We start from the raw sequence: 11147 nt of genomic DNA, 5'->3' as shown, positions 1-11147 counted from the left end.
AGCGAATAAACAACAAAATGTGAGATTTAATGGTGTTTGCGACGAAATTGCAAAATGTGGTTGGCCTGGTATTTCCATATATCAGCAACCACAATGATGAAATGTGGTTGGCCTGGTATTTCCATGTATCAGCAACCACAATGATCATTCCATGTATCAGCAACCACAATGATCAAATATGCTGGCCTGGTATTTCTATATATCAGCAGCACTTATTATGCTGGCCTGGTATTTCTATATATCAGCAGCACTTATTATGCTGGCCTGGTATTTCTGTATATCAGCAGCACTTATTATGCTGGCCTGGTATTTCTGTATATCAGCAGCACTTATTATGCTGGCCTGGTATTTCTATATATCAACAACACTTATTATGTTGGCCTGGTATCTCCATATATATCAGCAGCATAGAATTATTTCAAAGCCGAGGTCACAATGGGAAGACAAGTTTTAATTTGCTCTTCAATTAATGCATGGTGAAGCGAGTCGACGTCAGCACACTAATGCCACCTAAGAATGGTCAAAGAGTGGCTTTATTATTGTTATCATAAGAATGGAAGAATATCACCTCCATGACCACGTGCAAATGAAGTGCAAATGAAGAAAAAGGAAAGACTAACATATCTTGTCCTTACATAAGTTCTCTTGCTATATATATATAAAGAATATGAAGGAATGTTTGAGACCAAATGACGTCATTTGTGCAAATATAATTAAGGTGGGCCCAACACATGCAAGAAAATATCATGCTTTTTAAATGAAATTAATTCATTTCCTTGGTGGTTTCATATACTATGGAAAGTGGATATTCGCTGATACTTTACAATGTTTCGTCATATTACGACACGCGACACAATATTATTGGGTGGATTGTATTTCATGACATGTGGCAGAATTCTATTGGGATGTGATGTGGCGGCGACGTGAATTCATATGTGGGCTATATTTATGTGTTGTTTCAAAATGAAAAAGGGGGAGGCGGCCGCAGAGCCGTTGACTGAGAGAAGAGGCGACAAGGGTTTGGTGTATTTGAGTTTTCTTTTCTCATGGTTTGCTAAGTTGTTTTTTAGGGTTTAGATTGAAGCCAATTTATTTATATGAACTCTACGATGATATTTCTAATAATGATTCATTGATTAGTGATTTTTGTTCATATAGCTTGGTGTTTAATCGATTATGTGATTTTCTTGATTACTTATACTTTTCAATTGATTAGGCGGCCGCAGAGCCGTTGACAGAGAGAAGCGGTGACAAGGGTTTGGTGTATCTGAGTTTTCTTTTCTCATGGTTTGCTAAGTTGTTTGTTAGGGTTTAGATTGAAGCCAATTTATTTATATGAACTCTACGATGATATTTCTAATAATGATTCATTCATTAGTGATTTCTCTTCATATAGCTTGGTGTTTAATCGATTATGTGATTTTCTTGATTACTTATACTTTTCAATTGATATAGCGTGCTTGGTTAAATTCTTTGACGCAATATGCTTTAGGATTGATATGTAATACTTTAGAATCATTACCCGTGAAGCGAAGGAAATTACAGCGGAGAAACCATATTTTAGAATTTAAACATATTATCTTCCGAGACATGAGATTGATTTCGAAATTTGTCTTGAGTAATAAATAGAGATTAGTCGAGTTTATATGATTGAATTGGTGGAAATCGAAAACCTTAACAACCCGTTACCCATTTCGTTTATTGTTAGAATTATTTATTATTTCATTTTGTCCCGAATATCTGAAAAATTGTCAAACATCACCTTATTGATTTGTTAGTTTTTGGTATTAGTTAGTAGTAGTATTTTCACACTCCTCGTGGGAATGACTTGTACTTGCAATTGTTATACTAGTTAGACGTTGTGCACTTGCAGTATTTTATTGTAGGTTTCCGAGCCTACCAGTATGTACTTTTCTTTGGTCTTGAAGCATCACCATGGAAATTTCATTAGGATCCCGTTTTCGTACCTTTGCCAATTTTATTGACAAAAATGGGGAGAATTAATATGTAGTGCACACTACAAATACATATGGTTTCGGATCATTATGTAAGGGGGAGTGGTTTTCATGTTGATATGAAAGTATTGGCTAAGGGGGAGTAATACATATCACCATAGTGAAGTTGTGATACAATTGAACTTTGATACTGTGTAATAATACTATGACACTGTATAACAATGATCGAGAGCTTTTGTTTTCTCATTGTTATGGCTATGAATCTTCAACAACTATGATACTGAACTGAACATCAATGGAATCATGGGAGTACTTGCAAAAGACGAAGTTTTCGAGTAATGTTGAAGAACCAAGGAGATCAAGCATATGGACGAGAAGGTACAAAGTTTTATTTATTTTGTAATCCATATGTATTAATAGTTTTATCACTAAAATTGACAAAGGGGGAGATTGTTAGAGCATTGCTCGGTCGAACTTGCAAGCGTTTCTATCTCAAGATTATTTGTCAAAACTATATGTCTTGATTTCTAGTCTACTTATAGCTAAGTCTCGGACTAGGATAGTTAAGTGTAGTTGAGCTGCAGACTCCACGACGATCATCTTATGAAGACGAAGGACTACTCAAGGAACCAGTGGAATTTCATCCGAATAAAAGGTATGTGGAGACTTGAACTTATCTATCACTCAAAAGTCTATCTACTCTATCTCCTATTATTGAGACAAATTCTTACAAATATGATAGTTTTCATACATACACATTTGTTATTTCGAGCCGAGTTTATCTCTCCTATCTATTTCTCGAAATATGTGGTGGTAAGCTTTCGCTTTAATCATTTTTATCTTTACCCGTGACGAAAGTCATGATGACGTTTCAATCTCTTGAAAATTGCTATGATAACGATAGTTGTGAATAACGACTATTATAATATTATATAAGAATGTTTCAAAGATTGGAATGTATAGTTGAGATTACGTAACCATCTATGGATATAAGCATATATAGTGTGTTCGCACATTAGTTTATAAATCGATGTACCGGAAACCAAGTGTGTGTATACGGAATTAGTAAAGAAGACAGGTTGGGTGGGTACGCGTACTGGCGGAAATTTCCTCCCGAAAAATTATGTTGAATTTGTAGTTTGCAAACTAGTAAACCTGTCACCTTAGGTACGCGTATCCGTACGCATACTGGCAGAACTTTTCCTCCCGGAAAATTCTGCTGAGTTTGGAAACCAAAACCAACTCAATCCGGTTGCTAGGTACGTATATCTGTACGCGTACCCAAGCTGGCTATAAGGAATGCAACCTTTGCAAACCTTGGCCATATTGTTCATGAATTGATTCAAATGAATCAAACCGATTTTGTTTCAGTTTTGTCTATGTATAAAGATCTAAGCAATTGAACAACTCTTAAACTAGTTCTTTTGAAGTCACTGGGACTAGTTATGAGAAAGATGAATACGGTTGATATGAAAGTGCTCATATTGCTAAAAATTGGTTAACTATTAGTGAAACGACTAAGTGTACACGTTTAGGTATGGTTTCTCAAACCTAAATGACATACATTTCATTTGTGTATGACTAGCTAATTTTCGATGTAACGGTTGAAAGATATTAGCTTAGTATCTAATCAGGTTCTTCATCTAACGGTGAATATTGAATGCTTTGTTACCAAGGTAACTTAGATTGCAAACCCTGATTTGAAAACTATATAAAGAAAAACTCTAGCAATTGGAAAAACTAATCCCTACACCTCATGTGTGATACTAGTTGGTTTATCTAGAGTCGATTCTCCTTTGACCGTAGGTTTCTTCTCGAGACCCTATAGGTTAACGACTTAAAGACTTCATTGGGATTGTGAAGCCAGACGAAACTACTTCTCTTGTTGTTGAGCGATCTGATCTTGCCATTTTCTATCATACGAGTTCAACTGAAAGATTGACTTGAGATTATATCTCCGATAGGGAAAGATAAAAATAAATCACAAACATCTTCGTTTCATCGTTTGTGATTCCGCAATATCTTGTTTCGCTACCATACGATTAAGATTATTGTGAGGTGATTGATAATTCTAGGCTGTTCTTCGAGAATATAAGTATGGGTTATCGATTGGTTCCTGTTCACCTTGATTTCTATCAAAAGATGGAACAAACATGTTGGTTTGTCTGTGGGAGACAAATTTATCTATTATCGTAGAATTTTCTGTGTGATGCATATTTGTTTATTCAAGTCTTCGACTTTGGGTCATAGCAACTCTTGGTTGTGGATGAGATCATCTAAGGGAATCAAGTGCGTAGCATCCTGCTGGGAACAGAGACATAGAGAGCGCAACTGTACCTTGAATCAGTGTGAGATTGATTGGGGTTCAACTACAGTCCAGACCGAAGTTAGTTTGTAGCACGCTAGTGTCTGTAGCGGCTTAATACATTGTGGTGTTCAATCTGGACTAGGTCCCGGGGTTTTTCTGCATTTGCGGTTTCCTCGTTAACAAAACTTCTGGTGTCTGTGTTATTTCTATTCCGCATTATATTTTTTTATATAATTGAAATATCACAGGTGGTGCGTTGTATCGATCAATTGTGAAATCCAACCTTTGGTTGTTGATTGGAAATTGATTATCCCTGGGTATTGGTCTTTGGTGCCATCCAAGTTTATATCTCTTGTATTTGATAAAGACTAACAGATTTCTATTTGTTTGAGTATAGATCAAATCAAGAGATAGAGATATTAACTCCTTGATATATTTTTTTATTAAAATTGAGTCGGACTGTCTAGTTGATTCTCTTAAAAGTATAATAGAGTTAGTCCATACAGATTGCTAATCGAATATTGGGTGAGGTTATTAGACCCCCGCATTTTCAACCTTAAAGTTTTTATCGATTTAAAATCAAAAACTTTTAGCATCAAATCTTTACCGATAAATCTTTTTTTTGAAAAACTCATGTAAATAATGTAGTATATATATATTTTGTTTCATGCAAGTATTTCTTCTTAAAAGGTATTCAGATACACTTTAAGAAATTACTTTGCTGGAAGGTTATTTGGGAACACAATTTCAGAATAACTTTTGAAAGCAAAAACGTTATTTTATATGAAGCAGATTAACTTTGCAACTGCAGTTTTGGGATTGATTTCTACTTTCGGATATGTAAAAGCATTTATAGCTCTACTATCCTGACAGCCTCATACACTGCCATTTACTACTCTCCTACAACCTAACATGAGTGATACTTTAATTTGGTCAGAAGGTCAAAAGTAAACACATGAATTTGCAGGGGTGAATTATAGCTAAATGATGCGAAATTTTACCGATTAATTAGCACAGTACATGATAATACAACGGATGTTATTCAAAAGAAAGAAAAACATATTTCTGTTGTTCGGATCTCGAATTATTCCTAAAAATAACGACTATGAACAGAAATTATTATTCAAACCTCGGTTTTCCGCCTACAAATGAAAATCAGAATTAAAACTTGAACAAGTTGAATAAGATAAATTTTATTAGTTAATCAACTGTTTAATACAATAACTAGAAGATTATTAAATACACTGGGAAAAATTCCTAACTTGTGCGACAAGAGCGGATGAAAACAACCCCCAAAACCGACTCAAACTCAAAATTTGCTATTTTTGCAAATTTGAGAGTTTTCTAAATAATAAAAAAAAGTACTTATGAAAAGAAACTGCGTGCCATAAACGACGACTAAAACGGACTCCTAACGAGTTATTAACAAAACAAAACTTAAACAAAACTTACTTAAAATGGAAGAAACGGGTCTTAGAAGCCCTGGACAATGGAATCTATCTAAATTTAGAAGACCGAGGCCGTCAAAAACACCCTTACCATGATCAGTAGGCAGTTTTCCGTCAAAAAAGACACCCACTAGGTTTTTTAGAAAACTAAAACGAAGAAATAATACATGAGGAATATCAATGCATCCATAATCTATTTTCATAAAACGATTCACTTTCCTGGGGATTTCTTGTTGGGGTTTCCTCCATAAAAAAAAAACACCCACGTTGTTCAGAAAACTAAAACGAACAAATAATACATAAGGTCAATACATCCATAACCTATTTTCATAAAACGAGTCACTTTCTTGGGATTTTTTTTATTGTGGGCTTCTCTTATGTGAATAGTAAAAACACTACAAGAAAACTTGGTTTATGCGACCAAAATCTTAGCAAGAGCACAAAATTTTGGTCGTCTTAACAGTCAAACAACCATGTCTGCAACTATCAGAAATCTTGGCTGCTATTAACCTGTATCCACTTTATGGCAGCTAGTAAATAAATTTGTTGGTTGCTCCAACATTTTTCCCAGTCATCTATAGCGAGTACAATAATAGGTTACTCGCTTTTTACTTCAAGCTACCATAGATCAGCAATTCAAAATACGTTTGGATGGTAAAACCCGTCTCAGCAAACAAGTTATAGCGATCGCCAATTCAGAAAAGAGAAAGAGAATGGCTTTATATAGATACATACTACGGTTTCAAATAAAAACAAATTTTGTTACGGAATCAAACAGCTTCTCCACAATCAATCCACTTCACCTTTATCTGATTATCTTAGACACGAGAATGAAGCTTGGATATAATGGAGTTCCTCTGTTCAAAATTTGTTTAAAAATCGGATATATTTCTTCTCCTATTTTTTTCTTCTTTGTGCCAGATTTTGAGTTCATCTGTCAGTCATGGAAAGAGTAGATGTAATATCTAGTTCAATGTTACCGATTAAACATTAAGTTGTATGCATCGTAACCACTAAGGACTGTTACAACGACATCAATTCTGGCAGAGGCAATATCTCAAACACTAAGTATGCTTGAACAAAATTCAATTAAGTAAATTGAAAATTTTAACACAAACTCAATATTGTCAACGATCAGGACAAGGATCCAAAAAGAATTAGAAATCGATGATACTGATTTTTTGTTGATCCAAATAGGTGATTTGAATAAAAAGTGAAATTTTTGCTTCAAGAAGCATTGAATGACCCACACAAGCAACATTTACCCACATGTAGAGATACACCGAAACACAACTATAAATTAAAACATCACCAGCAAAATCTGCAGCAGTTCATAACATTCTAAACTTCAACAAGAGATTAGAATTTCATCAGTGTATACGCTTGTAAAGTTGTACTGATGATAAAAAAAAACCTCATCATACCATATTGCATCAATACCAGTAAGTTTCTGGAAAAATAAAACACTCATCTCTATAAACATTGACCAGGGGAATGTTTCCAACAATTAATGGTACAAGTTTAAAAGAAAAAACAGGAAGTAAAATTCCACCCATTAATCTGAAAAAAAATAAAAACACCAATTCAACATTCAATTGAGAACAATATGCCAACCATATAAAAACTTAGCTTTTGCCGAACTTGAATTGAAATGAGAAATCAACAACTAATAATTAATCCACAAAATTACTTTTACAGAAATTAAGAAAATCAATGACAAGAAAATTCATTCGATTTCAATGGAAATGAAAAGAATAAACATCTAGTAAAAGTATAACAAAGACCTAAGCAAAGAAATTCATAGACAAGAAAGACTCAATAATTTTCTTCCTTTCATAAAGGCAATATGGGCTTTGTGTTAGTCTGTTAGATCGATTCAAGACTCAAGAGAAACTTGTTCATAAATACGGTTGTGGAATTGGTGTCAGTGGTGAAGATTTGGTGGAGGCTTTGGTGAGTTTTTTTTTTTTTTTTCTTTTTTTGGAGATGGATAATGCAAGCGGTGGTGAAGAGAAATTTGGGCGTGACATCTGGGAATTGGGTAGGATCTTTCCAGATACTTATTTATCAGAAAGATAGAAATTGGATGGAAAAATAAACATTTGGAGGGAAACATGGAGCCAAAATTCAAAATTGTAAGCAAAAGTGCTCTACAATTCCCGCCTAGAAATTTAGCCTTAGATTCTTTAACAGTTATCGCGCATGTGATGTTTTGTGGCTGAGATTGAAATTTTTTTGACAACGAGGTGGCGATCCGTGTGATGTTTCATGTTTTCATAAGGTATGGGCTTCTATTCGCGGAAGTGAATATCATACGGATCCTCTATGTGCAAATTAGGTGATGATCTTTTTGGGTGAGAATTAGTCCCAATTTTAACCACAAATATGTAAACTTTAACCAGGGCTGTCAATGAATATTGGATATCCATTGGAGTTCGTTCGAATCGTTAGGATATTATGAGAAATTTCGGATATCGGATACGAATGTCTTATCGGATATTCTTACTTTAATGATACAGATACAGAAAAGGCATTATCCTAAAGGATAATATCCGACATCCGTTAAAGAATGCATAAGCAAATTTTTTAAATTTTAATTGAATAATATATTTAGTTATTAACTTGGTAGTTTATGAAGACTTAGAAATAAAAATATTATGGAAGAACAAAAACATAACTAGTTTTAAGTCACCGGATTATTTGTTTCACATATTTCGGTAAGGGTAACTTGGTCATTTTCATAATTACCTGAATGTTTGCTGTGCATTTTCTGGCAAGGGTAATTTGGTTATTTTTTAAGTCACCAATTATTTGTTGCACATACTTCGCAAGGGTAATTTGGTCATTTTCAAAAACGTATGATTATTTGTTTCAATTCTCCGACAAGGGTAATTTGATCATTTTCACAATCACCGAACTATTCGTTGCACATATTTCGGAAAGTGTAATTTGGTCATTTTCGAAGTCACTTAATTATTTGTTGTGTGTTCCAGCAAGGGTATAATGGCCATTTTCTAATAAATGATGGGCAAAGGGTGAAATGGTCAATCTACAGGTTTTCCTCAGGACTTATGATGAAGACAAGCCCAAATTCGACGAATGAGGAGGGATTGATTCGATCCGAGATAGAAAGACTTTATCCGACCAGGTGTGGCGTGACCTGGGCCTCATGAGTGATTCCTACGGAAATCCGGTTTGCATTAACCATATAAATCCAAGGAATCAAAGAAAAACCGAGTGAGCTCGAGGGATATATTGGATAGAAATTGATAAATAATATGTGAAATTGACCAAAGTCAACTGACATTAAGTTAACTGGAAAAAAACGATGCAAACCGATTGAAAATGACTGATGCGACGAAAATTGGTAAGATAGACGAGTAACAAAGAAAAATAAGTGAGGTCGAGTATTATTGGAGAAGATTAGTATATAAGAGATGAAATTGACTAAGGTTGATGGATATTCGGTTAAAATGATGGATAACAAGAGAAAACGATGGAATGCGAGAGAAATTGAGTGAGACGACCGACATAGGGAAAACGATGGTAACCCACAAAGCTAAGAAGCTTTGGTAAACTGAAGATTGGCAGGTACGAATCTCCTTCACTTACTAGTAATAAATTTAAATAATGCTTGAGACTTATTGTTGGTCTAAATGTGAACTAAGCATCCCAAGCTACAAGGTCCAGATACGCAACATGTATCATTTGTTACTGTTGGTCTGATAGCAATGTGTAGCTCAAATTTGTGTAGCTTTTTGGCTATGCATTTCTTACTGTTGGTATGATGGCAATGTTTTCATTCTCCCTAAGACTTTGATTAGAAGATGTTGCAATCTTTAACTTGAATACGTTTGGAGATGGTCGCAAAAACTTAATCTTTTTAGGCAATAAAATGAAACTGCAAAGAAAAGAGAAAATGTAGATATAATAGACACATGCCTTTTCACTTGGTTAAGTTCTCTTCAACTTGTAACAGACTCACAGACATGCCACTTATTTGGGCACTAACTCTTACCCCTTAGAATTGTCTCATGCATATCTTCTAGGCAATTTAAATTTGTATAGGAATGATGGACGCACAAACTTTCTGTAACATTTTCAACTTGTTTGTATGATAGCAATATTTTTGAGCAACTCGGGAAGATAGGATTATTGCGCGTAGTTTTCCATTTTCAGGATCCATTAATTCTTTGTTCGTTGATGTTTTAAATGCCTGCATGCTTTTGTGTTGTCAAACTATGATTTGTTATGAACTATTTTTTGTTTCCAGATTTTGGGTTCTTTGATGATACATAGAAACCTAATTTAGGGTAGTATTTGATCCATTTATCTTTTGCTTTTTTACTCTAGTTACTGCAGTTTGAATGAAAATTCTGCTTATTGTATTATTGTAATTTTGTTTTGTTGTCTTTTCTTCATTTTCTTCAATTGATATTCGGTTACGTTGATGATAACCAGAGAAACCGATGAATCCGGAAGAAATTGAGTAAGGCCGACTAATATCAGATAATATGACATATAATAAGTGAAAGTGAAGTTGGATAAGATTGGTTGATAACATGTGAAGTTAACTAATGAAGGTTGATGGACATTCAGTTAAAAAATGACGTATATCTATAAAAACCGATGAAATTCGGGAGAAGTTGAGTCAGGTCGACCGATATTAGGTAAGATGAGGCTAGGATAACAAGTGTAATTAGGTGAAGTCGGTGAATATTTGGTTCGAATTGATATTTTGGAAAATTTCCAAAGAAAACAACCAACTGTTTACCATCAGTATGCATACCCTTTTGGTCTGAGTTCGGGATTTCCTGACGATACGGATACCCGGTATGTATACCCTTCTGATATGACTTCGCGAACTTCCAAGAGGACATACGCACACAGGTATGCACACCTTTTCGATCTTATTTCACAACTACCAAAGGTACCCACACTTGGTATGCATACCTGGTTGACCTAATCTAGTTCAGAAGCTTAAGTGCAAATGCAAAAGTACATGAAGTGCCTAAGATTAAGCATACTCGTTGGTCATACCCTGACCATGGCTATAGTTCACTTTTGCTATATTTCTCATACACACTTCTAAGATTCAAGTTCAATCTTGTCTTGCTAAAACTCTTGAAATATATTCGAGTAATGGATATTCATAGATCTTTAGCAAACTTAGTTAGAACAATTTATTGTTCACAAACTATTTTCTTTAAAATTGATAGTTTGGAAAATTTCCCAAGAAAACAACCAACGGTTTACCATTAGTATGCATACCCACTAGTATACATCCTCGACGAGATACTCTTGGTCATTTAGGATCTGTAGATGCGTAAAGACGTCCCCGACAGACCTATGACCCAGAGCAGAGATACGCATATCTCCTGTAAGCAAGACTCACCATATTTGAGATCAAGGACTGATTCCTAGTACATCATCGCA

The sequence above is a fragment of the Papaver somniferum genome, chromosome 2 (assembly GCF_003573695.1).
Source record: "Papaver somniferum cultivar HN1 chromosome 2, ASM357369v1, whole genome shotgun sequence".
NCBI lineage: Eukaryota > Viridiplantae > Streptophyta > Magnoliopsida > Ranunculales > Papaveraceae > Papaver > Papaver somniferum.
Note: the sequence above shows the minus strand (reverse complement) of the source record.